At 40.9% G+C, this 5229-nt stretch overlaps 1 protein-coding gene across 1 annotated transcript in view; it reads left to right on the forward strand.

The window, feature by feature from the left end:
* LOC107087036 (protein NLRC3-like) overlaps positions 1–5229 on the forward strand; it is a 28850-nt gene that overhangs the window by 11551 nt on the left and 12070 nt on the right. The gene's annotated exons all lie outside the window — the stretch shown is intronic.

Below are 5229 nucleotides of genomic sequence, written 5' to 3' on the forward strand. Positions count from 1 at the left end.
ATAATACTACTTCAGTGATAGTTTGAAGGTGTTACTTTATTGTATGTCTTATACCATGTCTGTTGGTTGTGCTGTTCTTTTTACATCTCTTTGCAGGTGATGAAGCAGACTGAAAATGTTTTATCGTTATCTCCCTTTTATCTCCTCTTTCTTTCATCTTTTCTCCTTTTACTGTTTTTCATTTCCTGTTCTACCTACATTGCAGTGTCCATATAATCTGTAAAACTCCCTGCATAATTTTAATAAAACAATTTATATGCATAAATCAAGCGGAACACTATGGCGATAGCCATACTGCTCTACTTGTGAAAGAAAAATCTGTTGGGCTCTTTTTGGCATCAAGACAATTATTCTTATTGCCACTGTAAAAAAAAAAAAAAAAAAAAAACAAGTAGCAGAACTCCCTCCAGAACCAGGAGACAAACTGGGGACCTCTGTCAATGTCAGTGGGGAGACAATGGAGCTGAAAAGCTTCACAGATTACTCTTTGTTGACTCCAAATTTTTGTGGTCTGTCCAGACCAGAAACGGAATACAGGAACCTTCCAGCCAGTGTCTCTACTCTCCAAAGCCAGTTCAAATGCCAGTAACTCTCTATCCCCAACATCCTAGTTCTGCTTGACTGCTGACAGTTTCTTACAGAAGAAGGCACAAGGATAGATCCTCACCTTCCTGACTAAGCACTACCCTGACCCCAGTGCTGGAAGCATCCACCTCGACTATAAACTGCCTCTTGGGGTTAGGAGACACCAGAACTGGAGCCGAGGTGAAAGCAGCCTTGAGTCTCTGTAAAGCTTGATCCACCAGATCGGGCCAGCAAACCCTAATCGTAGATGACATCAGGTTATGAAGGGGCGCTCCCACCTGACTGTAGTTTCTAATGAACCGGTGGTAAAAATTGGCAAACCCCAAGAACCTTTGAAGCTGCTTCCTATCTCTGGGAACTGGCCAGTCAGTAACAGCATGTACCTTCAAGGGGTCCATGGAGATCCGGTCAGGGGAGACCACAAAACCCAGAAAAGAGATGGTACTAATGTGCCACTCTCACTTCTCAGGCTTAACAAAGAACTGATTCTGGAGAAGGCGAAGCAGCACTGATCTTATGTGACGTCTATGGGACATCCAGGTCATGGGAATAAATTAATATGTCATCAATGTAGACAAGAACAAAGTGACCCATCAAGTCTCTGAGTACCTTGTTTACCAAGTTCTGAAAAACTGCTGGTGCATTGTTGAGCCCAGAAAGCACAGACATCAAAGGCTTTTCCTCTGCAGGTATAAATTGGAGACAGAAACATGGTCAATTCAAACAGATTTCGAAAAAACGTTGAACATGTTGCATCATCCAGATATTTTCCACCTCCTTGTGTGGTGCCAGGCAGTAGGTTGATAACACAATCAAAAGGTCTATGAGGAGGTAGGGCTGTGGCCTTGCCCTTGTTGAAAACCTCATAGAGGTCATGGTACTCTTCAGGGACAATAGAAAGATCTGGATCAAATTCAGAATTCCCAGAACTAACCGGCATGTTGGACTTAGCTGACCGTAAACGGGTACTAGAACAAACAGGAGACAAACCTAGCACCTTCACCCTTTGCCGGCCAATCTGAGGGTTGTGCTTATTTCGCCAGGTAGAGCCTAAAATGACAGGAACTTGAGATGATTCCATGATCAGAAAGACTAACCATTCAAAGGAACTGTGGAATTTTGAACCGCAATGTTTTTCCCTACCAAACATTGTGGGCTAACAACCGAGGAAATAAGTATTATGAAGTAAATATTAACAAGATGCTGAGAAGAAGCTATGATCAGCTAACTTTTCTGATGTCAACAACTGGATGTTATGGGGCGATTTTCTCATCATAGAATATTTTTATTACGAATACGCTGGATTACTTTTAATCTGTGGACCCTTATGGACTGATGGAGTATAAATAATTGAAGATTGGATTTAGAAAACTGCTTCTGGATGCCTTCAAAGATATGTTGTTGTGGCTGCTTTGTCACGTTTATATTTTTCCTTGCTGCTATATCTGTTTTAATTGTGCTTTGGTACTCACTGAGCCCATAAAATGGTGTTTGGTTTGTGGAGAATCTAAGCTTTCAAATGATGTCTATCATGTCAATATTGGTAAAAATTTTACCAGTGGAATTTTATGCATTTACCCCACTTAACATCCACTGGGTCGCAGACATTCAAAAAAATACAAGCTTCCCTACCGTGCCACACAATTTCCAGTGAGGAGTCTATCTAGCAGTATCATCAGCCTCAACATCTGTCATTGTTTCATGCATCTGTAAGCCCTGATTTGACTATCGTTTTTCGTTTCCACTTCTCAAAAGCCGACTCTGTCAAGTAAATTCACCAAAGGCTGCCTTCTTCACCTGACACTCCGCCAACAATGAAATATCACAAATATAACCAAATTTCCTGAATCTTACATGCACCGCCATGTGGACTTGCTTCTTTACCTCTAGAGAACAGTTGTACCACACAAGGAGGTGAGGAACCGTGCTAGCGTGGTGTGTAAATGGTCGTAAGGAACTGAGCTTGGCACTGATCGGTTTTCAGAGGATAGTGTAAGTGGGGATATAGAAAAGGAAGCAGAGATATAAAAAGTACAGTTCAGATTCTATTGGAGTTCCTGGTGCTTCAGTGGTTTAGTAGAATGTGCCTGTATATAAATGAGCCTATACTCCCCTGAACTGATAGCCCTGGATTTGATTCCTGTTCTGGGTCCATTAGCTGCATGTCCTTCCTGTTCTCTTCTTGTCCATACCTTTCTGAAGCCAGCTAAACGCAGGAGCCGGAGGGATAAATGCCCCCTCAGGTAATTTGCTGGAAGACAGAGCTTCATCATATCTCTGTCTGCTCCGCTCCGTGCTGTGAGCTCAGCAGAACCCTCAGCTTCCATTCATTATGCAGTTTATCTGAGGAACTCAGAATAAATGATAATATAAGTTTAGTTAATCTCAGCAGTGATGGTTGAGAAGGCTCATTTGCAGCTCCCAGTTTGAACTGGTTTCAGTGGTTCAGATTGACTGTGTTCCAGCTTAGCTCACTGGCGGAACTCCCTTCTCCTTCCACAGCTGAATTAATCTAGAATGAGCTTAATCTTCAAGCTAATATGATGATCTCATAGCAAGGCTGGAATGATCAATCAGGTTAGAGATCTACATAACAACTCCCCAGTAAAACCAGTTCATTCAAACTGTGGAGGCTCATTAATCCTAACCTGGCTCCGCCAGATGGATATGCGGAGCATATCCGTCTGGTGATAGACGGGCCAAATAAACCAATCAGATCAACGAAGCATATGACGTAACAGAGCAAAGACGAAGAGGAGCCAATTGATAGATCAAACTCTTGCCGAAACCAGTCGGGAGAAGAGCAAAAACATATTTTCCTCTGAGAAAAGCCTCCAGAGCAGTGTTTTGCTCTTCTTTCAGTGAAGAGGTACAGTGTAATTCCGATAAAACTTGCTCTATAGCCGCGCTAACGCTAGTTTCATCGGCTGAAGCCGCCATGCTCTTTAGACTGAACTGTCGCGCTTCTCGTTGCGTCACACCTCAACCAGCCTCAAAGCCAACACTGATTGGATGTTTGTTTGGTGAACTGCTACAAATTTTCTTCAACGGAGAATCTCCAGACTGATTAGTGAGTGAAACATTGAAAGCTCGCGAGATCAGGATGGTCTAACGAGGCTACATTAATCCCTGTTTGGATCAATGATAAACAGAAAATAGTCAGAAAGCAAAAACACAGAGGAGCCATTAGATTTTCACATTTAGAATCTATTCAGTTTTTGTCAGAACCAAAGATAAATTTTAAGATTCTAGGTTTCATATTTAAGTTTAGACCTCCGACAAGAAAAAGGTTTGAATTCATGATCTGACTATGAATCATAGTCTAGACGTTGTGTTTTTACTTGGACCCTAATTAACCAAAACAACAAAAAAAATATTCTCAACCAATCATCTATCTGAAATTTTAGTTCAATAAGTTAGATGAGTAAGTCAGGAGGAGTTTTTTTTTTTTTTTTTATGACGGCTTATTGAACATTGTTTTGAATGTCCACTAATAGGGCAGACAGCCTCTGGACTTCTGGTTGTCTGGTCTGTTTTTCTTCTCCATCATGGTCACCTTCGCAGTCAAAACTCCTGAGGTATTCAAGAATCCTAGATACTTCATGAAAGTCATCTAACACGAAGAACTTTGTTAAACTGCAGATATGATTTTTCCCTCTTTTGTATCAAATTTCTGCTATTAACAGAATTCATACAGGCAGGAAATCTGGGCCTTAACTTTAACAAATTGACACCTATTTTAGAAGGGTATTTTTTTTATCATTTTATTTTTTATTTTATAAGGGAGGAAGGGTTAGGAAGCAATGATATGTGTTTAGATAAATCCAAAAATTTTTAAGGTAATAAACTTTTATGACCTGCCTCTCAGCCAGTTTGTCATTCTAGGGTCATGAAACCCACCCATCTGTTTCTGCTCTGTGAATAAAAGACTCTGCTGTTCTGTTGGGGGTCAGAAGGGTGCTGAGATGTGAGCAGCAGCCTTTCTCATTCCTGCAGGAAAAGCTCTGTTTGAAAAAACCTTTGTTGTGCTTCAGATTCATTTTTGTCCTATATGAAATATGAACTCACAATATTTTGAATCTAACAGTTTCCATTAATGAGGATTTAAATTATTCGCTTGCTGATCGTGAATTCTTAACTGACTGATCTCAGAGTAAGGTGAGCTTTTTTGATTTCACCTTTTCTGAAGCCAAGATTATGAAGATTGATAAGTTGATAAAGGAAAAACCGCTCTCCATTCAGACCAGGAAATCACATTTTCTGAAAAGGAACTGGGCCGTTTCAATGAAACAGTAAAAGGAAAATCTATAAAGATAGACTGGAACCAGAGACGAAATTTTGATTTCAGAAGTGGGGGTTACGCAAGTATTTTCAAATAAAACTAACTTCATCTTGTTTGACCATCCGATCACAGACCAGATTCAGTGGCACCTCAGATGTTTGCAAAGTGAGCTTCTCAGGAGTGACAGCAGTGGTGGCCAATCACACAAGAAAAGACAGTGGGCCAATAAGGAGCTTGCTGGGGGTCTAAACTCAGGGAAGCTGGTTTCAGTTTGAACTGGTTTTCCGCTTGGTCATGGTGCTCGCCGAATGTCTGTGTACTGTAGCATAACATTGTTTTTGGACAGTAAAATTTGCAGGGGA

Source organism: Cyprinodon variegatus, unplaced genomic scaffold, assembly GCF_000732505.1.
Source record: "Cyprinodon variegatus isolate N-32 unplaced genomic scaffold, C_variegatus-1.0 Scaffold171, whole genome shotgun sequence".
In the NCBI taxonomy this organism is placed as follows: Eukaryota; Metazoa; Chordata; class Actinopteri; order Cyprinodontiformes; family Cyprinodontidae; genus Cyprinodon; species Cyprinodon variegatus.